The sequence below is a fragment of the Bos mutus genome, chromosome 12 (genome assembly GCF_027580195.1).
Source record: "Bos mutus isolate GX-2022 chromosome 12, NWIPB_WYAK_1.1, whole genome shotgun sequence".
Taxonomy (NCBI): domain Eukaryota; kingdom Metazoa; phylum Chordata; class Mammalia; order Artiodactyla; family Bovidae; genus Bos; species Bos mutus.
In genome coordinates this window covers 70,074,305-70,097,224 of record NC_091628.1, presented here as the reverse complement: position 1 = coordinate 70,097,224, position 22,920 = coordinate 70,074,305, and the positions used below count along the sequence as shown (strand labels likewise).

Below are 22,920 nucleotides of genomic sequence, written 5' to 3'. Positions count from 1 at the left end.
TAGCTAAAAACTCAGATGGTAGAGGGAAAATAAGCCTCTATGTCATCATAAGTCAGCTTCAATAGTTCCCAACTCATGAGCAGTCTTGAATCATCTGAACCTCTACTCTCACTTCCCCAAATTATTTTGAAGCAGTAACTAGATATCACATCATTTTTATTCTGTAAATATTTTAGTCTGTATCTTTAAAATATGTAGAATTGTCCCTTTATATAATTCTATTCCCATTATTATGCCTAAACATTAACTTTCAGTTCAGTTCAGTTCAGTCACTCAGTCGTGTCCGACTCTTTGTGACCCCAAGAATCGCAGCACGCCAGGCCTTCCTGTCCATCACCATCTCTTGGAGTTCACTCAAACTCATGTCCATAGAATCGGTGATGCCATCCAGCCATCTCATCCTCTGTCATCCCCTTTTCCTCCTGCCCCCAATCCCTCCCAGCATCAGAGTCTTTTCCAGTGAGTCAACTCTTCACATGAGGCGGCCAAAGTACTGGAGTTTCAGCTTTAGCATCATTCCTTCCAAAGAAATCCCAAGGCTGATCTCGTTTATTTATTTATTTTTTATTTTTTTATTAAGTTTATTAATCCCAGCGCTCAGCCCCAAGCATCCAGCATCGTTTAGAATGGACTGAACCTGGACTGGCATCTCGTTTCATACATGACATTTCACATGTTTCAAATGACATTCTCCCAAATCTTCCCACCCTCTCCCACAGAGTCCATAAGACTGTTCTATACATCAGTGTCTCTTTTGCTGTCTCACACACAGGGTTATTCTACCATCTTTCTAAATTCCATATACATGTCGTTAGTATACTGTATTTATGTTTTTCCTTCTGGCTTACTTCACTCTGTATAATAGTCTCCAGTTTCATCCACCTCATTAGAACTGATTCAAATGTATTCTTTTTAATGGCTGAGTAATACTCCATTGTGTATATGTACCACAGCTTTCTTATCCATTCATCTGCTGATGGACATCTAGGTTGCTTCCATGTCCTGGCTATTATAAACAGCGCCACATGAACATTGGGGTACACGTGTCTCTTTCCCCTCTGGTTTCCTCAGTGTGTATGCCCAGCAGTGGGATTGCTGGATCATAAGGCAGTTCTATTTCCAGTTTTTAAGGAATCTCCACACTGTTCTCCATAGTGGCTGCACTAATTTGCATTCCCACCAACAGTGCAAGAGGGTTCCTTTCTCCACACCCTCTCCAGCATTTATTATTTGTAGACTTTTGGATCGCAGCCATTCTGACTGGTGTGAAATGGTACCTCATAGTGGTTTTGATTTGCATTTCTCTGATAAAGAGTGATGTTGAACATCTTTTCAAGTGTTTGTTAGCCATCTGTATGTCTTCTTTGGAGAAATGTCTATTTAGATCTTTGGCCCATTTTTTGATTGGGTCATTTATTTTTCTGGAGTTGAGCTGTAGGAGTTGCTTGTATATTTTTGAGATTAGTTGTTTGTCAGTTGCTTCATTTGCTATTATTTTCTCCCATTCTGAAGGCTGTCTTTTCACCTTGCTAATAGTTTCCTTTGATGTGCAGAAGCTTTTAAGTTTAATTAGGTCCCATTTGTTTATTTTTGCTTTTATTTCCAATATTCTGGGAGGTGGGTCATAGAGGATCCTGCTGTGATGTATGTCAGAGAGTGTTTTGCCTATGTTCTCCTCTAGGAGTTTTATAGTTTCTGGTCTTATGTTTAGATCTTTAATCCATTTTGAGTTTATTTTTGTATATGGTGTTAGAAAGTGTTCTAGTTTCATTCTTTTACAAGTGGTTGACCAGATTTCCAGCACCACTTGTTAAAGAGATTGTCTTTAATCCACTGTATATTCTTGCCTCCTTTGTCAAAGATAAGGTGTCCATATAAAAAATTTATCTCTGGGCTTTCTATTTTGTTCCATTGATCTATATTTCTGTCTTTGTGCCAGTACCATACTGTCTTGATAACTGTGGCTTTGTAGTAGAGCCTTCAGGTAGGTTGATTCCTCCAGTTCCATTTTTCTTTCTCAAGATCGCTTTGGCTATTTGAGGTTTTTTGTATTTCAATACAAATTGTGAAATTATTTGTTCTAGCTCTGTGAAGAATACTGTTGGTAGCTTGATAGGGATTACATTGAATCTATAAATTGCTTTGGGTAGTATACTCATTTTCACTATATTGATTCTTCCAATCCATGAACATGGTATATTTCTCCATCTATTAGAGTCCTCTTTGATTTCTTTCACCAGTGTTTTATAGTTTTCTATATATAGGTCTTTAGTTTCTTTAGGTAGATATATTCCTAAGTATTTTATTCTTTCTGTTGCAATGGTGAATGGAATTGTTTCCTTAATTTCTCTTTCTGTTTTCTCATTATTAGTGTATAGGAATGCAAGGAATTTCTGTGTGTTGATTTTATATCCTGCAACTTTACTATAGTCATTGATTAGTTCTAGTAATTTTTTGGTGGAGTCTTTAGGGTTTTTTATGTAGAGAATCATGTCATCTGCAAATAGTGAGAGTTTGACTTCTTCTTTTCCAATTTGGATTCCTTTTATTTCTTTTTCTGCTCTGATTGCTGTGGCTAAAACTTCCAAAACTATGTTGAATAGTAATGGTGAAAGTGGGCACCCTTGTCTTGTTCCTGACTTTAGAGGAAATGCTTTCAATTTTTCACCATTGAGGATAATGTTTGCTGTGGGTTTGTCATATATAGCTTTTATTATGTTGAGGTATGTTCCTTCTATTCCTACTTTCTGGAGAGTTTTTATCATAAATGGGTGTTGAATTTTGTCAAAGGCTTTCTCTGCATCTATTGAGATAATCATATGGTTTTTATTTTTCAATTTGTTAATGTGGTGTATTACATTCATTGATTTGTGGATACTGAAGAATCCTTGTATCCCTGGGATAAAGCCCACTTGGTCATGGTGTATGATCTTTTTAATGTGTTGTTGGATTCTGATTGCTAGAATTTTGTTAAGGATTTTTGCATCTATGTTCATCAGTGATATTGGCCTGTAATTTTCTTTTTTTGTGGGATCTTTGTCAGGTTTTGGTATTAGGGTGATGGTGGCCTCATAGAATGCGTTTGGAAGTTTACCTTCTTCTGCAATTTTCTGGAAGAGTTTGAGCAGGATAGGTATTAGCTCTTCTCTAAATTTTTGGTAGAATTCAGCTGTGAAGCCCTCTGGACCGGTCTGTTAAGATTTTCTATTTCTTCCTGGTCGAGTTTTGGAAAGTTGTACTTTTCTAAGAATTTGTCCATTTCTTCCACGTTGTCCATTTTATTGGCATATAATTGCTGATAGTAGTCTCTTATGATCTTTTGAATTTCTGTGTTGTCTATTGTGATCTCTCCATTTTCATTTCTAATTTTATTGATTTGATTTTTCTCCCTTTGTTTCTTGATGAGTCTGGCTAATGGTTTGTCAATTTTATTTATCCTTTCAAAGAACCAGCTTTTGGCATTGTTGATTTCTGCTATGGTCTCTTTTGTTTCTTTTGCATTTATTTCTGCTCTAATTTTAAAGATTTCTTTCCTTCCACTAACCCTGGGGTTCTTCATTTCTTCCTTTTCTAGTTGCTTTAGGTGTAGAGTTAGGTTATTTATTTGACTTTTTTCTTGTTTCTTTAGGTGTGCCTTAGGACTGCTTTTACCATGTCCCACAGGTTTTGGGTTGTTGTGTTTTCATTTTCATTTGTTTCTATGCAAATTTTGATTTCTTTTTTGATTTCTTCTGTGATTTGTTTGTTATTCAGCAGCGTGTTGTTTAGCCTCCATATGTTGGAATTTTTAATTGTTTTTCTCCTGTAATTGAGATCTAATCTTACTGCATTATGGTCAGAAAAGATGCTTGGAATGATTTCTATTTTTTTGAATTTACCAAGGCTATGATCTATCCTGGAGAAGGTTCCATGTGCGCTTGAGAAAAAGGTGAAATTCATTGTTTTAGGATGAAATGTCCTATAGATATCAATTAGGTCTAACTGGTCTATTGTATCATTTAAAGTTTGTGTTTCCTTGTTAATTTTCTGTTTAGTTGATCTATCCATAGGTGTGAGTGGGGTATTAAAGTCTCCCACTATTATTGTGTTATTGTTAATTTCTCCTTTCATACTTGTTAGCATTTGTCTTACATACTGCGGTGCTCCCGTGTTGGATGCATATATATTTATAATTGTTATATCATCTTCTTGGATTGATCCTTTGATCATTATGCAGTGACCTTCTTTGTCTCTTTTCACAGCCTTTGTTTTAAAGTCTATTTTATCTGATATGAATATTGCTACTCCTGCTTTCTTTTGGTCCCTATTTGCTTGGAAAATCTTTTTCCAGCCCTTCACTTTCAGTCTGTATGTGTCCCCTGTTTTGAGGTGGGTCTCTTGTAAACAACATATGTAGGGGTCTTGTTTTTGTATCCATTCAGCCAGTCTTTGTCTTTTGGTTGGGGCATTCAACCCACTTACGTTTAAGGTAATTACTGATAAGTATGATCCCGTTGCCATTTACTTCATTGTTTTGGGTTCGAATTTATACACCGTTTTTGTGTTTCCTGTCTAGAGAATATCCTTTAGTATTTGTTGGAGAGCTGGTTTGGTGGTGCAGAATTCTCTCAGCTTGTGCTTGTCTGAAAAGCTTTTGATTTCTCCTTCATACTTGAATGAGATCCTTGCTGGGTACAATAATCTGGGCTGTAGGTTATTTTCTTTCATCACTTTAAGTATGTCTTGCCATTCCCTCCTGGCTTGAAGAGTTTCTATTGAAAGATCAGCTGTTATCCTTATGGGAATTCCCTTGTGTGTTATTTGTTGTTTTTCCCTTGCTGCTTTTAATATTTGTTCTTTGTGTTTGATCTTTGTTAATTTGATTAATATGTGTCTTGGGGTGTTTCGCCTTGGGTTTATCCTGTTTGGGACTCTCTGGGTTTCTTGAACTTGGGTGATTATTTCCTTCCCCATTTTAGGGAAGTTTTCAACTATTATCTCCTCAAGTATTTTCTCATGGTCTTTCTTTTTGTCTCTTCTTCTGGAACCCCTATGTCAATGTTGTAGCGTTTAATATTGTCCTGGAGGTCTCTGAGATTGTCCTCATTTCTTTTAATTCGTTTTTCTTTTATCCTCTCTGATTCATTTATTTCTACCATTCTATCTTCTAATTCACTAATCCTATCTTCTGTCTCTGTTATTCTGCTATTTGTTGCCTCCAGAGTGTTTTTAATTTCATTTATTGCATTATTCATTATATATTGACTCTTTTTTATTTCTTCTAGGTCCTTGTTAAACCTTTCTTGCATCTTCTCAATCCTTGTCTCCAGGCTGTTTATCTGTGATTCCATTTTAATTTCAAGATTTTGGATCAATTTTACTATCATTATTTGGAATTCTTTATCAGGTAGATTCCCTATCTCTTCCTCATTTGTTTGGATTGGTGGGCATTTATCCTGTTACTTTATCTGTTGGGTATTCCTCTGTCTCTTCATCTTGTTTAAATTGCTGATTTTGGGGTGTCCTTTCTATATTTTGGCAGTTTGTGGAGTTCTCTTTATTGTGGCTTTTCCTCACTGTGTGTGGGTTTGTACAGGTGGCTTGTCAAGGTTTCCTGGTTAGGGAAGCTTCTGTCAGTGTTCTGATGGGTGGAGCTGTATTTCTTCTCTCTGTTGCAATGAAATGTCAGTAATGAGTTATGAGGTGTCTATGGTTTTGGGGTGACTTTGGGCAGCTTGTATCTTGGGTCTGCCAGGGCTGTGCTCCTTTGTTGCTGGAGAATTTGCTTGGTATGTCTTGCTCCTGAACTTGTTGGCCCTGGTGTGGTGCTTAGTTTCCCAGTGTCGGTATGGAGGCGTTTGATGAGCTCCTGTCAATTAATGTTCCTTGAGTCAGGAGTCCCTGGGAGTCAGGGTTTGGACTTAAGCCTCCTGCTTCCAGTTATCGGTCTTATTTTTACAGTAGTTTCAAAACTTCTCCTTCTATACAGCACCATTGATAAAACATCTACGTTAAAGATGAAAAGTTTCCAGACCCCAAGTGAGGGTCACCCAGAGAGGTTCACAGCGTTTCATGGAGAAGAGAAGAGGGAGGAGGGAGTTAGAGGTGACCCAAATGAGATGAGGTGGAATCAATAGTGGAGAGAGTGGGGTAGCCAGTAGTCACTTCCTTGTGTGCATTCCACAACTGGACCACTCAGAGATAATCACGGGGTTATACAGAGAAGAGAAGAAGGAGAAAGGAGACAGAGGTGGCAAAAGAGATAAAAGGGGGGGATGAAAAGGAGGGAGACAGATCCAGCCAGTAATCAGTTCCCTAAGTGTTCTCCACCATCTGGAACACACATAAACTCACAGAGTTGGGTAGAGTAGAGAGGGGTTAGGGAGGAGACACAGGCGACCTGGTGGAGAAAAAGGAGAGTCCAAAGGGAGAGAGAGCAGTCAAGCCAGTAATCTCGCTCCCTAGTGAAAAATGGGTCCTGAAGATTGGGTTCTTAAAGGTACAAAATTGGTAACAAATACATAAATTAATTTCCAAAATTAAAAATCTAGAGTAGAGTTTGGAATTTCAAAAATACAATGTTAAAAAAAAAGCCTGAAGAAGAAACATAAAGAGAGAAAAAAACAAACAAAAAACAATATTGCAAAATTATAAAGAAAATACAGGTACAAATTTGATATCAAATACAAAAAAGCATAAATTAAAAATCTAGAGTAGAGTTTGGAATTTCAGATATACAATGTTATATAAAAAGAAGAAGAGAATGAAACAGAAAAAAGAAAAAGTCACAGAAATTATAAAAAAAACTGTAGGTACAAAATTGATAACATATACCAAAAAGCTAAAATTAAAAAAACCATAGCTAGAGTAGAGTTTGGAATTTCAAAAATACAATGTTAAAGAAAAACAAGAAGAAAAAAAATATCAAAAAATTATAAAATATGTATATATGAAGTTTGCTGAAGAAGAAAAAAAATAGGGTTTTTTTTTTTTTTTTTGAAAGTGCAATAGGTTATAAAAGTGAAAATTAAAGGAACAATAGAGGACTTAAAAAATTTTTTTAATTTTTAAAAAAATTTCTCTTTGAAAGAAATTTTAATTATTAATGATTATTTAAAAATAGTAAAAATATATATAGGACTTTCTCTGGTTTTGTTGTATTGTGGGTTCAGTTCATTTTTGGCTAGTTCCTTGAACCGACTTATATTTCTCCAGATCTATAGGCCCCTTCTATGTAGTCCCACTGCACTAACCACGGGTTTTAATCTATTGCCTGTAGCTTCCATTTATTTCCCTCTGGTATAACTTCTTCTGTTTCCTGGTCTCTTCAGTGTCTGACTTCTCCCCTGACACAAAGGGGTCGGTGAAACTTTTTTTTTAGGCTCACTTGTTCAGTCTTGCATAACAACAACCCTGTGGGGAGGGAGGGAGGATGCTGCAAACAAATAACACTGGCGTTTGTCCTGGAGTGCCTCAGCCACACTGGGTCTGCCCCACTTGGCGCTGTCCCTGTCCCCTGCCCACACTGCTCGGGCTCTGGTTGTTCCGTTCAATCCGGGGCCAGCCCTGGGCTGAACATGATTCCCAGGTCCAAGCTGCTCAGGTTCAGGCACTCGGGTAGTCCTCAGAGGCGATCCAACTCAGTTGGGCCTGCATTTTGTGCTCCTTTATATCCGAGCAGCTCAGGTGATGAGGTGTTTGGCGAACTCCAATATAAACTAGATAAAGTCCCGCCACTTTTTATCTGGGTGTAAAACTTTTCATGACCTTCTCAGGCAGATGTTGACCGTTAGAAAATGTTGACATTTTAGTTAGCAAAGAACCCTTTTTACAGTTTTATAAAATAAAGTCTCTCTGGGGCTGCGTTAACCCCTTCCTGCTCTAGCTGCCTGTCACCAGATGGGGAAGGTCTGCAGGGAAAATTCTATTTTTTAACAAAACTTTGTTCCCCGTGGGCCTTATTTTGTCTTAGGTTGGGGCTGGCTTTTTCCCGACCAGGTCAGTATCCCATATTCCGTCTGGTTTGCTAGCCCAAATTATTTCACCAGTGCTCAGGGTATTCAGGCCAGATTTTTTTACTTTTTTTTTCTTAATATATGCTGGTTGTCCTGCCCAGCCCCCACTTGCAATGTTTGTGATGTACAGTGCTGATTCAATCCGCTGGGGAAGTACTAGTATGGCTTGCAATCTGTGTTTTACTTGTTTATTTTTTCTCCCTGTTATGTTGCCCTCTGTGCTTCCAAAGCTCGGCACAGATTTGGCAGTGAAAAGGTTTCCTGGTGTTTGGAAACTTCTCTCTTTTTAGACTCTTTCCTGGGATGGAACTCCAGTCCCTCCCTCTTTTTCTCTTTTTTTGTCTTTTATATTTTTATACATCCTTTGCAAGAGTTGGGTTGCTTTTCTGGGTGCCTGATGTTCTCTGCCAGCATTCAGAAGATGTTTTATAGAATTTACTAAACCTTTGTTGCTTAAATGCTCTTTTTATTTTTTTGTGGGGAGAAATGTTCTAGCATTCTATCCATATCTTGGCTCAAACAGTCCAGTTATTTTTTAAAAAGTTCATGTTTTGTTCAATAGAGATATATCTAAAGCTCTGGAGAAAAAAAAGCAATACCTATACATTTGTATTTTTTGAAAAATTCCAAGATAATTCTGATATGCATCTGGATTTGGAAAATACAAACTAAAGGAAAATTGGGGCTGGTGCACTGGGATGACCCAGGGGATGGTTGGAGAGGGAAGTAAAAGGCAGGGGTTCAGGGTGGGGAACACATGTACACCCATAGTGAATATCTGTTGATGTAAAGCAAATCAATACAATTTGTAAAGTTTTTAAAAAAATAATAATAAAATTAAAAACAAAACAAAATCAAAAAAAAGTGGTAACAAGTTTTTTCTATTAAATTGTAGTTTTCATGATATAGAGTATTATTTTTCTGTTGACCAATCATGACAAAATGGTATTAAGTGAGTGAGGTGAAGTGAAGTGAAGTCGCTCAATCATGTCCGACTTTTTGCGACCCCATGGACTGTAGTCTACCAGGCTCCCCTGTCCATGGGATTTTCCAGGCAATAGTCCTGGAGTGCATTGCCATTTCCTTCTCCAGGGGATCTTCCCAACCCAGGGCTGGAACCCGGGTCTTGCTTTGTCTTTGGATGTGGGGTATCTTTCTTTTTTTTTTTTGGTATGTTCCAGCATCCTCCTGTCAATAGTTGTTCAGCAGTGAGTTGCAATTTTGGTGCTCTTGCAGGGGAAGATGAGTGCATGTCCTTCTATTCTGCCATCTTGAACTGCCTGTTTTTACATTTTAAAAACTAGTTTTCAAAATAGTGAGTTGCTTCTCCTCTGGGGATAATGAATTTTGTTGCTGTTGTTATTTTTTTTGTTTGTTTTGTCAAGCCCCAGAGTATTTAAGCATTTCTGATGTGCTTCAGTTGTTATGATGATTACAGTTGTTATGCTTAAGCCAAACTTTGGCCATCTTTGGCCAGTGGGAATCCATCCAGGTTGGGTCCTAAGTCTTTTGTACATATTCTAGTAGGCTTAGCTAGCCTTTTTCCTTTCTGGTGTGACAAGATATTTCTAGTTCATCTTGTACAGCTTTTCCCCTAGCCCTGGTATCAGAATTTCTTCAAACAAATCTGGCTCCTTTTGGTGGGAAATGATATCTAAAGTTTATAGTCTGAGCACTAGAGTTGCTCCTTGCTGCTTAATTGTTTATTGCTTCTCAGCTTTTTGATTGGAAAAAGAGAGAATACATTTAACAGTTTTTAAATTTGGTTTATTTTTATTTTTGGTTGTGCTGGGTCTTTGTTGCTGTGTGGGCTTTTCTCTGGTTGCTGCGAATGGGGGCTACTCTCTGGTTGTGGTGTGTGGGCTTCTCACTGTGGTGGCTTCTCTTGTTGCAGAGTACAGGCTCTAGGGCACTCAGGCTTCAGTAGTTGTGGCACATGGGCTTAGTTACACTCTGGCATGTGGAATCTTCCTGGGTCAGAAATAGAACCAGAGTCTCCTGTATTTGGCAGGTGAATTTCTAACCACTAGACCACCAGGGAAGCTGTAGAATACATTTTTTTTTTTTTTAATGTAAACATATCATGAGTCTACATGAGTATTTCCAATTCAAATCAGATTCAGGACATTAGTGTTTTTCTTCATCTCATTTTTCTTAAATCTATAATATATCTCTTTTTTCCAGTCATCTATTCTCTGTTGTCCCATATCTAATCCCAGTTTTCAATGATAACAATATAATTATATTCAAGTGTTTTACCTTATGATATGAACACCATCACCCATAATGTGACTTCTCAAAACAGTTTTAGAATTTTTTGCAGTTCATATTCTCTTTAAGTAGATATATCACACAGAGGGTACATTTTCAAATTATTTTGTTTTAAAACCATTTAAAAATAGTTCTTTTTAATATGGCTCTGCCAACCAATTGGATGAGTATATATTTAGTTACTTTTGTTTCATTTTACTCTGAGATTTTAGGAGTTGCTTTTTAAAAAAGTTGTTTTGTAATTATAATTCTGTATAATGGTTTCATGCTTCCAAAGTTAAATCAGCAGAAAAGCTACATTTTTTTTAAAAAAAGGTGATATCCTTGTTCCATTCTAATTCCTTCTCCTTTTAAAGGCAACTTAACAAACCCATTTGGATTCATCTTTTCATTTTGTGAATGTAGTGTTTTCTGAACACTCAATTTTTCCTACTGTGCAGAAAGGTCTTAATTTCATCATTGGAACCTCAAGACTTGGGGTCATAAAGATTTTTCTGGAAGTATGATATGTCATATTGAATTCTGATTAAAACCCTTTGTGGTAGACATCCCTGGTGCTCCAGTGGTTAGGAATCAGCCTGCCAATGCAGGGGACACTGGTTCTATCCTTGGTCTGGAAAGATTCCACATGCTACAAGGTAATTAAACCCCACTGCACCACAACTACTGGGCCTGTGTTCTAGAGGTTGGGAGCCACAACTAAGGAAACCCATGTGCAAGAGCCCATGCTAGGCAACAACAGAAGCCACCACAATGAGAAGCCTGGGCACTATAACTACAGACAGCCCCTGCTTGCTGCAACTAGTGAAAGCTTATTTTCAGTAATGAAGACCAAGCACAGCCAATCAATCAACCAACCAATCAACCCACCTACCAATCCAGTCAGCCTTTGTGGTACTTGTAAGTAGGTCTGTAGCTTTTCCAGGCTCAAATGCCATGACATTGTGGGAGAGGAGGATAGCAGATACTTACATGGGATTAGTTCCTGTACCCAGAATTGTCCATGGAGAGGGAACTCAGGATCCATCCTTAACCAGTTGAACCTAAACCAGATTATGGAGGCAGGTCTCAGTTCTTTGAGTGCTCTTAACTGCATTGTTCCCCTAGGTGATGCTAAGGTGCAGTCAGGATGAAGACCACTTTGTAAAAGAGGAGTGAAAGTATATCTAGGATCCTGATGGTTAAGATTTACCCAGATTCACTGCTTTTCCTCCTTAGTTCTGGATCTTTCTAAACTCTACTCTTGTCACATTTTCCCCATTCTAAAGATTAACTGCCTGTTCATTTTCCCACAAACTCACTCTTTTCTGCCTATGTTTGACTCAAGCAGTCTTTCTTTGCCTGATTTCTTATTTCTATATACTGTGTTTTATTTTTTTTTCTTTCTTTTTAAATCAAAGATCATGGAATTGGGCAAGAAATGTTTCATGGGGAAACACTGAGGAGGCATTGTACCCACTGAGGAAATTCTAGCATCAAACGTGTAAGAAGTTCCCTGAACCAAGACATGGGGTCAAACAGATGATGTTTTTAGAAGGCTGAATACAAAGGACTCCATCAAGAAATGTCTGCCTCAGAGACTCTGAGACTCTCAGAGAACTTTGAATGATGAGCATTGTGGAATTAAATTGGGCTCTTTAAAAAAATCTTGTATGGTTTTACAGTTGTGAAAATATTTGTGAAGGAATAAAACTATTTTTAGTTGGTTTGTGGAAAGAATTTTCATTGGGTCATAGATTCGTGTCAAAATGAAGGATTTATGAGGATGATTTTTGTCCTTGTTCCTACTTATCTGGTTAGTTTCAGGTCTGATAGTGAATATTTTCTCAGCTGTTGTATTTCTTACTAGTTGAGGTTCAGGATCAAGAATAGACAGAGGAGTTCAAGCTATGGGACATGAACTGGCATTGCTCTTTAATAAGACTGTTTTTTTCAACTGGGTTATTAAATGATACCTTTTAGTATAAAAATCCTGACACTTAAGCAGTAATGACATACCTTTATTTGCACTCCCCCCCACCCCCGAATTTGTTTCATCTGTTGGTATGCTCTTTGGTGGGTGATATTGCTCTTACTTTCTTTTATAATTACACCAATATTAGGCTAAATCAAAGAGCTGAGTAACAGGCAACAGTGACTCCCAGAGACAATCATAAGTTTCAGGACAGTTTGGGAAGGCAGGTGTTAGTGCTGGGCTTCTGGTGGAGAGCCCCAGGTTTGCAGACTGCAGCACTGGGCTGTCCTTGGCCATACCTGGGCTGGAACTGTGCCTGTGTCCAGTTTGACATTCTTGCTTCTCTGTGCAAGCCTCCCATTCCATCTCAGTAAACTCTATAAAAAGTGTGTTTTATCATCTATTGTATGAGGGGCTCTTTTAAGCTCTTCATGCCCCTTGGAATGAATGATGAAGCATGCTGGAAAGGTAATAGTGAGCCTTTGTGCTTTTGAGAACTGATCATCTTGCTCTGATTTGATCATCTTACTCATATTTAACTAAGCATTATTTGCTTACTTCTCTATTGTTGCTGTTTAGTTGCTAAGTCGTGCCTGACTTTTGCAATCCCATGGATCGTAGTCTGCCAGGCTTCACTGTCCATGGGATTCTCTAGGCAAGACTACTGGAGTGGGTTTCCATTTCCTTCTCCAGGGGATCTTCCTGACCCAGGGATCAAACCTGCAGCTCCTGCTGCATCTCCTGCATTACGGGCAGATTCTTTAACGCTGAGCCTTTGGGGAAGCCCTACTTCTCTATAGTAGATGAAAACTTCTGTGACCTCTTGGAAAACAAAGCAGTTGATACAGGGTGTGAACATGTGTGTGCAACAAAACAGGAGTGTTGGGGTTCAGTGTCACACCCATCTGAGGGATGAGAATAGCTTTCTGTACATATCCTGATTGGGTACTAGTTGGCTGAGCAGAAAATGCTTGTTAGTTTTGTCTTATGTTTGGTGTTTTGGATTCTACTTTCCCTTCCTCTTGTGCATGGGTTCCCCAACTTCAGATAAAAGAAGAGAATTATCAAAGCAGGCCTGTCAGTTGTTTACCTTTTCTGTGTTAGTAAGGAGATTGCTTAAAGGAAAAATTTATCTCAAAATGGAATTCCAGAAAGATTTCCAAACTTTTGGCATTTTGTCTTTTGATAAGTCTGTGGAGGAAATGATGTTGAGGGCCTAAGTGTTTACTTTTTGTAACTTGAATTCGTGTTGAGAGTTTGATTTTCCTTGCTGGGGAAAAAGGGTATTTTCTCAAGGTGTGACTACAGGGAAGAAGTAGTAGGATGTTTGGTGGAGTGGCTATTTGGCAGGGTGGGCAAGTGTTACTATTTCTTTGGGGAAAGACAATTGTTTTCTGTAAATGTCTTACTCAGGAGTTAAGCCCTAATGCCTCCCAACTTATTGGTTTAGTATTTTAAATTTTTTGCTCTGGGGAAGAAATCATTTTTTCCAAACCAACACCTGCAATGTGTGGCTGATGGAGAACCACAGACATTTTATTTTTAGCTTGTCTTCTGCTGTGTTTAATTTTTAACTCCAAGGAACATCCCAGCTTCTAAGGTCTAGAGATATATTGATGCAGTGCCACCTGGAGCTGAGAGTTTGGGAACCTCCCAAGCCTGGTTTATTTGTGATACTCCAACAAAAGCTAAAGTCTGATATCTTGATTTGCTGACATGTGGAATTCTGGCTGGGAAAGATTGGATCTGTTTTTTTGCCAATGTGTCAGTTCATAAAGGCTCTTAAAGCAAAGGATGATAGCAGGAGTGTGTCATGCCTACATGAGCCATCTTGACTTTTCTGCCAGGCTGGGATGTTGAGACTACAGGGGACAGGGGCAGGCTACCAGCAGGGCTTGTTCATATGGAAGCAAATCTCTTATCCTTCTTCTGTCACCTTTTCCTCATTCATCTTAGGCAAAGACTCACTTGGTGTTTTACTAAATGTGTTCTAAAACACTGGATGTAATATTTATTGAGCATCCACAGTGTACCAAACACAATGTACCAAGGATTTATTACCTTGAAAATGTTGGCTTAAGTTTAAAGCTATTGTCTGCTTGTCTTATAGAAGAGAGTGGATCTGTATATTTTCTTTTAGATTAGCCATGAGTGTAGCATTTTGTGAAAATGCCATTTTAATATGCTAATAATAAAGGTGAAGCTGGTTTGTATATAGAAATGCAAGAGGCTTATGGGTATTGATTTTGTTTCTTGAAAGCTTACTGAATTCATTGATGAGCTTTAGTAGTTTTCTGGTAGCAGCTTTAGCAATTTCTATGTATAGTATCATGTCATTTGCAAACAGTGAAAATTTTACTTCTTTTCCAATTTAGATTCCTTTATTTCTTTTTCTTCTCTGATTGCTGTGGCTAGGACTTTAAAAACTATGTTGAATAAGAGTGGCAAGAATGGACATCCTTTTTTTGTTCCTGATCTTAGAGGAAATACTTTCAGCTTTTCATCATTGAGTATGTTAGCTGTGGGTTTGTGGTATATGGCCTTTATTTTGTTTAGGTAGGTTCCCTCTATGCCCACTTTCTGCAGAGTTTTTATCATAAATGGATGTTTAATTTTGTTGAAAGCTTTTTCTGCATCTATTGAGATGATCATATGGCTTTTATTCTTCAATTTGTTAGTATAATATATCACATAGATTGATTTGCATATACTAAAGAGTCCTTGCATCCCTGAGATAAATCCCACTTGATCATGGTGTATGATCTTTTTAATGTGTTGTTGGATTTTATTTGCTAGTATTTTGTTGAGGATTTTTGTTCCTATGTTCATCAGTGAGATTGGCTTGTAATTTTCTTTTTCTGTGGTATCTTTGTCTGGTCAGCCAGACAAAGGTCCTGGACTGATGGACAAGGCCATCAGGTCCTGGGAAGCTTTTTGGGAAGTTTTTACTCACAGTTTCAATTTCAGTACTTATGATTAGTCTGTTCATATTTTCTATTTCTTCCTGGTTCAGACTTCAATCTTGGAAGGTTTTACTTTTCTAAACACTTGTCCATTTCTTCCAGGTTGTCCACTTTATTGGCATATATTTGCTTGTAATAGTCTCTCATATTTCTTTGTATTTCTTTAGTGCCCATTGTAACTTTTTCTTTTTCATTTCTAACTTTGTTAATTTGAGCCCTCTTCCTTTTTTTCTTGATAAGTCTGGTTAAAGGCTTATAAATTTTGCTTATATTTTTGATGAACCAGCTTTTAGTTTCATTGATCTTTTCTATTGTTTTCTTTGTCTCTTTAATTTCTGCACTGATATTTATAATTTTTTCTCTTCTCCTAACTTTGAATTTTTTTTGTACTTCTTTCTCTGGTTGTTTGAGGTATAAGATTAGGTTGTTTATTTGAGATTTTTCTTGTTTCCTGAGATAAGATTGTATTAGTATAAACTGCCCTCTTAGAACTGCTTTTGCTGTATCCCATAGGTTTAGGATCATTTTGTTTTCATTTATCTCTAGGTATTTTTTGAGTTCCTCTTTGATTATTTCAGTGATGCATTGGTTGCTTAGTAAAGATATTATTTAGCTTTCATATCTGTGTTTTTTTTTTTTTTTTTACAGTTTTTTCCTTGTAGTTGATTTGTAATCCATAATGTTGTGGTTGGATAAGATGATTGATATGATTTCAGTTTTCTTAAATTTATTGAGGGTTGCTTTGTGGCTCAGCATGTTAGCTATCCTGGAGAATGTTCCATGTACACTGGAGGAGAATGTGTATTCTGCTGCATTCAGATAGAATGTCCATATGGTCTAATATGTCATTTAGGCCTCTGTTTCCTTATTGATTGTTCTGTCTGTATGATTTGTCCATTAATGTAAGTGGAGTGCTAAAGTCCCCCACTATTCTTGTTCAAATATTGATTTCTCCTTTTATGAAAAGACAACCCACAGAATGGAAGAAAATATTTGCAAATGAAGTGATTGATAAGGGATTAATCTTCAAAATATATAACAGCTCATGCAGCTCAATAGATAAAAAGAACCCAATCAAAAAATTGGCAAAGGTCTAAATAGACATTTCTCAAAAGAAATATACAGATGGCCAAAAAGCATGTGAAAAGATGCTTAACATTGTTAATTATTAGAGAAATGCAAATCAAACTGCTATGAGTTGTCACCTGACACCAGTCAGAATAACCATCATCAAAAAGTCTGCAAATAATAAATGCTGGAGAAGATGTGGAGAGAAAGGAAACCTCCTACACTGTTGGTGAGAATGTAAATTATACAGTATGGTTCCTCAAAAAAACTAAAAAAATAGAACTACCACATGATCCAGCAATCCCTCTACTGGGCATGTATCCAGAGGAAACCATTATTTTGAAAAGACACATGCACCTCAGTGTTCATTGCATCACTACTTTACAATAGTTTTGAAGCAATATAAAAGTCTATTGACAGAGAAATGGATAAAGAAGATGTGGTATGTATATACAATGAAATATTACTCAGTCACAAAAAAGAATTAAATAATACCATTTGCAACCACATGGATGGGCTTAGAGATTATAATACTGAGTGAAATAAGTCAGATAGAGAAGGACAAATATCATATGGTATCAGTTATATGTGGAATCTAAAAAAATGATATAAATGAACGTTGTTCCAAACAGACTTCAAAAACAAACTTTTGGTTTTCAAAGGGGAAAGGCAGGAGGAGGAATAAATTAGGACTTTAAGGTGAACATATACACACTACTATATATGAAATATATATTAATAATTAACAAGGACCTACTGTATAGCATTGGAGAAGGAAATGGCAACCCACTCCAGTGTTCTTGCCTGGAGAATCCCAGGGACGGGGAAGCCTGGTGGGCTGCCATCTATTGGGTCGCACAGAGTCGGACACGACTGAAGTGACTTAGCAGCAGCAACTGTATAGCGTGGGGCTTCCTACGTGGTTTATTGGTGAAGTATCCACCTGCTAATGCAGGAGATGCAGGAGATGTGGTTTGGATCTCTGGGTCAGGAAGATCCCCTAGAGGAGGAAATGGCAACCCGCTCCAGTATTCTTATCTGGAGAATCCCATGGACAGAGGAACCTGGCAGGCTACAGTCCATAAGGCTGCAAAGCATCAGACAGTGAGCAGAAAGCACTGTGTAGCACAGGGAACTCTACTCAATAATCTGTGATAACCTATATGGGAATATAATCTGAAAAAGAATAGCTATATGCATAACTGAATCACTTTGCTGTACACCTGAAACTAACATAGCATTGTAAATCAACTGTACTTTATTGTGCCAATAAAGGTCCACATAAACAAAGCTTTGGTTTTCCAGTAGTCATGTACAGGTGTGAGAGTTGGACTGTAAAGAAGGTTGAGCACCTGAAACTAACATAGCATTGTAAATCAACTATGCTTTATTGTGCCAATAAAGGTCGACATAATCAATGCTTTGGTTTTTCCAGTAGTCGTGTACAGATGCGAGAGTTGGACCATAAAGAAGGTTGAGCACTGAAGAATTAATGCTTTCAAACTGTGATTCTGAAGAGAGCCCCTTTGACTTTAAGGAGATCAAAGCAGTCAATCCCAAAGGAAATCAGTCCTGAATATTTATTGGAAGGACTGATGCTGAAGCTGAAGCTCCAATCCTTTGGGCAACTGATGCAAAGAGCTAACTCACTTGATGCTGGGAAAGATTGAGGGCACAAGGAGAAGGGGGTGACAGAGGCTGAGATAGTTAAATGGCATCACTGACTCAATAGACATGAGTTTGAGCAAACTCTGAGAGATAGTGAGGGACAGGAAAGCCTGGCATGCTGCAGTCCATGGGGTCACAAAGAATCAGACATGACTTAGCAACTGAACCACAACAAAAATTAAATTTAAAAAAAATTGAAGTTTGTGATAAGAAAAACTGGTATGGCTTATATTTCTAATTAAGGTTTCTTTTCCTTTCCTTTTAGGAAATCTTCAGAGTACTATTACCAACATATTTTGAGGATTTACTTACTCATTTTAAAAACTATGATCCCTCTGATTCTGGGGTTTTGTTCAAAACCTATGGCTACACTGCTGTACTGAATGTCTGCTTTTTCATTTGAACATTCTGGTGCAACTTTTTCTTCTATTACACTCAGCGTATAGGAATGAGATTAAGAGTAGCCATGTGCCATATTATTTACTGCAAGGTAAGTGTCATTTGGTACAAAAGTTTGTACATCCTCTGAAGAATCAGAAACATTTGGGAAAGTTTTCTGTAGATTAAAAATTTTGTTGCTGTGTCATTTACTTCTTACCAGAGATACTTGATATTTGTTTCAAGCCAGTTTGTTGTTGTTTGAGAAAACTTTACCAATATATAATGAAAAGTTTTGTTTGGAGATCAGACCAGGGCTGCATTTGATAACTTTTATGTATAGGCTGGTGCATAATACCCACTAAACTTATACTGAAATCTAATTAAAAATTAGGTATCAAAATTATCAAACTGATTTTCAATGTTTTCTTGCCTAAATTTTATTGTGGTATTCATGGAAATTTTGTTGTTTTTCATTTAAACCTTCATTTACATCAAAGTCATGTTTAAAAGTGAGTTCAGTGATTGGATCTATAACATTAAATTTAGGAGAAAAATATGTTTTTAATAAAATAAATGATTATATTTTAAATAATGCATCTAGTCACATTTAATATAATTGTGCTTATTAAATAAAAATAGAAGTGAAATCTGTGCCAAATTAGATTTACTCATGATCTTCTGTAGTTACTGATTGTTTTTGATAATGTTAAAGAAAATGGTTGTTTTGGGAAAAAAATTGAAATTTTAATTTGTTTTTAGCAATTTTAGAGGGTATTTATGTTGCTATTCATTGAAGTTATTTTCTTAATGCAATATTTGGGGTTTTTTTAGTATGCATTATAGCAGCTTTAATAAAATCTGGTTTGATGTTTCTAGTGTTTTTGTATTGAGAAATGCTATAAAATTATTTTATATTTTACTCTAGTCTTATCTAGTATCAGATCAGATCAGTTAAGTCATGTCCGTGTCTTTACACCCCATGAATGCCAGATACATCAGGCCTCCCTGTCCATCACCAACTAAATGAGTTCACTCAGACTCACTTTCGAGTCAGTGATGCCATCCAAAAATCTCATCCTCTGTCATGTTGTTCTCCTCCTGCTCCCAGTCCCTCCCAGCATCAGAGTCCTTTCCAATGAGTCAAAAAAGATTCACACATGAGATGGCCAAAGTACTGGAGTTTCAGCTTCAGCATCATTCCTTCCAAAGAAATCCCAGGGCTGATCTCTTTCAGAATGGACTGGTTGGATCTCCTTGCCGTCATTAAAAATACTCTCAAGAGTCTTCTCCAACACCACAGTTCAAAATCAAAATTCTTCAGCGCTCAGCACTTCACAGTCCAACTCTCATATCCATACATGACCACAGGAAAAACCATAGCCTTGACTAGACGGACCTTTGTTGGCAAAGTAATTTCTCTGCTTTTTTGATATGCTATCTAGGTTGGTCAGAACTTTCCTTCCAAGGAGTAACATCTTTTTCTTATTTCATGGCTGCAGTCATCATCCGTAGTGATTTTGGAGCCCAGAAAAATAAAATCTGACACTGTTTCCATTGTTTCCCCATCTATTTCCCATGAAGTGGTGGGACTGGATGCCATGATCTTCGTTTTCTGAATGTTGAACTTTAAGCCAACTTTTTCACTCTCCACTTTCACTTTCATCAAGAGGCTTTTGAGTTCCTCTTCACTTTCTGCCATAAGGGAGGTGTCATCTGCATATCTGAGGTTATTGATATTTCTCCCGACAGATATCTTTACAAATGAACTGCCACAAATGTCATGTGCTGGAGAGCTCTTGTTAAATGAGATCTTAGATATCTCTTTGTCCTGGGCTCTTTGATTTTAGAAAATCCTTATTTAACCACGTTGTATACTTCAAATTTTCTGAGAGAGTAGATTATAAATGTTTTCACTGCAGACACAAAAAGATAGCTATACAAGGCAATGGATATGTTAACTGTTTTAACTATAGTAATCATTTCCCAGTGTACATTTATGTCAAACATCTTGTTGTGCACATTAATATATATATATTTCATTAAAAATAAAATCCTCATTGACAGATAAAACCAATCAATTTAAATGAAAACAAGCACTTCTTTTACTTGGTTGCTACTTATCTAGAGCTTCTATTTTTTAGGAATACTTTTCTCAGCCAATTAAAGATATCTTTCTTCATCCTTTTTTGAGCAGAGTCTTGTTAATCTTTGGGCTATGTGAACCTGATTAATGGACCTAACATTCCAGGTTCCTATGCAATATTGCTTTTTACAACATTGGATTTTCCTTTTACCACTAGACACATCCACAATGGGACATTGTTTTCACTTTGGCTCAGCCTCTTCATTCCTTCTGGAGCTATTTCTTCGCTCTTCTCCAGTAGCATGTTGGGCATCTACTGACCTGGGGAGTTCATCTTTTAGTGTCAAATCTTTTTGCCTTTTCATACTGTTCATGGGATTCTCAAGGCAAGAATGCTAAAGTGGTTTGCATTTCCTTCTCCAGTGAACCACGTTTTTCAGCTGAGCTGTTTCAAATCCTAAAAGATGATGCTGTTAAAATGCTGCACTCTGTATGCCAACAAATTTGAAAAACTCAGCAGTGGCCACAGCACTGGAAAAGGTCAGTTTTCATACCAATCCCAAAGAAAGGCAATGCCAAATAATGTTCAAACTATGGCACAATTGCACTCATTTCACATGCTTGCAAAGTAATGCTCAAAACTCTCCAACCTAGGTTTCAACAGTACATGAACCAAAAACTTCCAGATTTTTAAGCTAGATTTAGAAAAGGTAGAGGAACCAGACATCAAATTGCCAACATCCATTGGATCATAGAAAAAGCAAGAGAATTCCAGAAAACATCTAGTTCTGCTTCATTGACTACACAAAAGCCGTTTAATTTGTGGATCACAACAAACTTTGGAAAATTCTTAAAGTGATGGGAATACCAGAACACCATACCTGCCTCCTGAAAAACCTGTATGCAGGTCAAGAAGCAACAGTTAGAACCAGACATGGAACAATGGACTGGTTCCAAATTCGGAAAGGAGTACGTCAAGGCTGTATTTTGTCACCCTTGTTATTTAACTTCTATTCAGAGTGCATCATGCAAAATACCAGGCTGAATGAAGCACCAGATGAAATCAAGACTGCTGGGAGAAATAGCAAAAACCTCAAATATGTAGATGACACCACCCTTATGGCAGAAAGCAAAGAGAAACTAGAAAGACTCTTGACGAAAGTGAAAGAGGGGAGTTAAAAAGCTAGCATAAAACTCAGCATTCAAAAAACAAAGATCATGGCATCCAGTCCCATCACTTCATGGCAAATAGATGGGGAAACAATGGAAACAGTGACAGACTTTATTTTTGGGGGGGCTCCAAAATCACCACAGATGGTGACTACATCCTTGAAATTAAAAGATGCTTGTTCCTTGGAAGAAAAGCTATGACCAACCTAGATAGCATATTAAAAAGCAGAGATGTTACTTTACCAACAGAGGTCTGTCTAGTCGAAGCTATGTTTTTTTTTTTTTTTTTTCCAGTAGGCATGTAGGCATATGAGAGTTGGACCATAAAGAAAGCTGAGCACCAATAATTGATATTTTTGAACTGTGGTGTTGGAAAAGACTCTTGAGAGTCCCTTAGACTGCAAGGATATCAAACCAGTCAATCCTAAAGGAAATCAATCCTGAATATTCATTGGAAGGACTGATGCTAAAGCTGAAACTCCAACACTTTGGCTACCTGATGTGAAGAGCTGACTTATTGGAAAGGACTCTGGTGCTGGCAAAGACTGAGGGCAGGATAAGGGGATGACAGAGGATGAGATGCTTGGATAGCATCACCAACTCGATGGACATGAGTATGAACAAGCTTTGGGAATTGTTGATGAACAGGAGAACCTGGTGTGCTGCAGTCCGTGGGGTTGCAAAGTCGGACATGACTGAGCAATTGAAGAACAGCAACAAGTGTGAAAATGGGGGCCCTGGCATGTCACTGTCAGTCATAGACTGTAGCTGCTGCTGCTGCTGCTGCTACTGCTGCTAAGTCACTTCAGTAGTGTCTGACTCTGTGTGACCCTGTAGATGGCAGCCCACCAGGCTCCTCTGTCCCTGGGATTCTCCAGGCAAGAACACTGGAGTGGGTTGCCATTTCCTTCTCCAATGCATGAAAGTGAAAAGTGAACGTGAAGTCGCTCAGTTGTATCTGACCCTCAGTGACCCCATGGACTGCAGCCTTCCAGGCTCCTCCATCAATGGGATTTTCCAGGCAGGAGTACTGGAGTGGGGTGCCATTAAGTCACATCAAATGTGTCCGACTCTCTGTGACCCCGTAGATGGCAGCCCACCAGGCTTCTCTGTCCCTGGGATTCTCCAGGCAAGAATACTGGAGTGGGTTGCCGTTTCTTTCTACAATGCATGAAAGTGAAAAGTGAAAGTGAAGTCGCTCAGTCGTTTCCAACTCTTCGCGACCCCATGGACTGTAGCCTACCAGGCTTTTCTGTCCATGGGATTTTCCAGGCAAGAGTACTGAGTTGCCATTGCCTTCTCCACATAGACTGTAGAACATAGGCTAATTTGTTCCTAGGTGATGGGGAAATGCAACAATGCCCATAT

General features: G+C 37.8%; 1 non-coding gene across 1 annotated transcript in view; it reads left to right on the top strand.

Moving 5' to 3' along the window:
- The window catches only part of LOC102287322 (ATP-binding cassette sub-family C member 4), a 236,515-nt gene that overhangs the window by 6,162 nt on the left and 207,433 nt on the right, over nt 1–22,920 (top strand). Inside the window, exon 4 of the transcript XR_011466364.1 lies at nt 18,184–18,408. This is a non-coding gene — a transcript (ATP-binding cassette sub-family C member 4). The remainder of the gene's footprint in view (nt 1–18,183; nt 18,409–22,920) is intronic.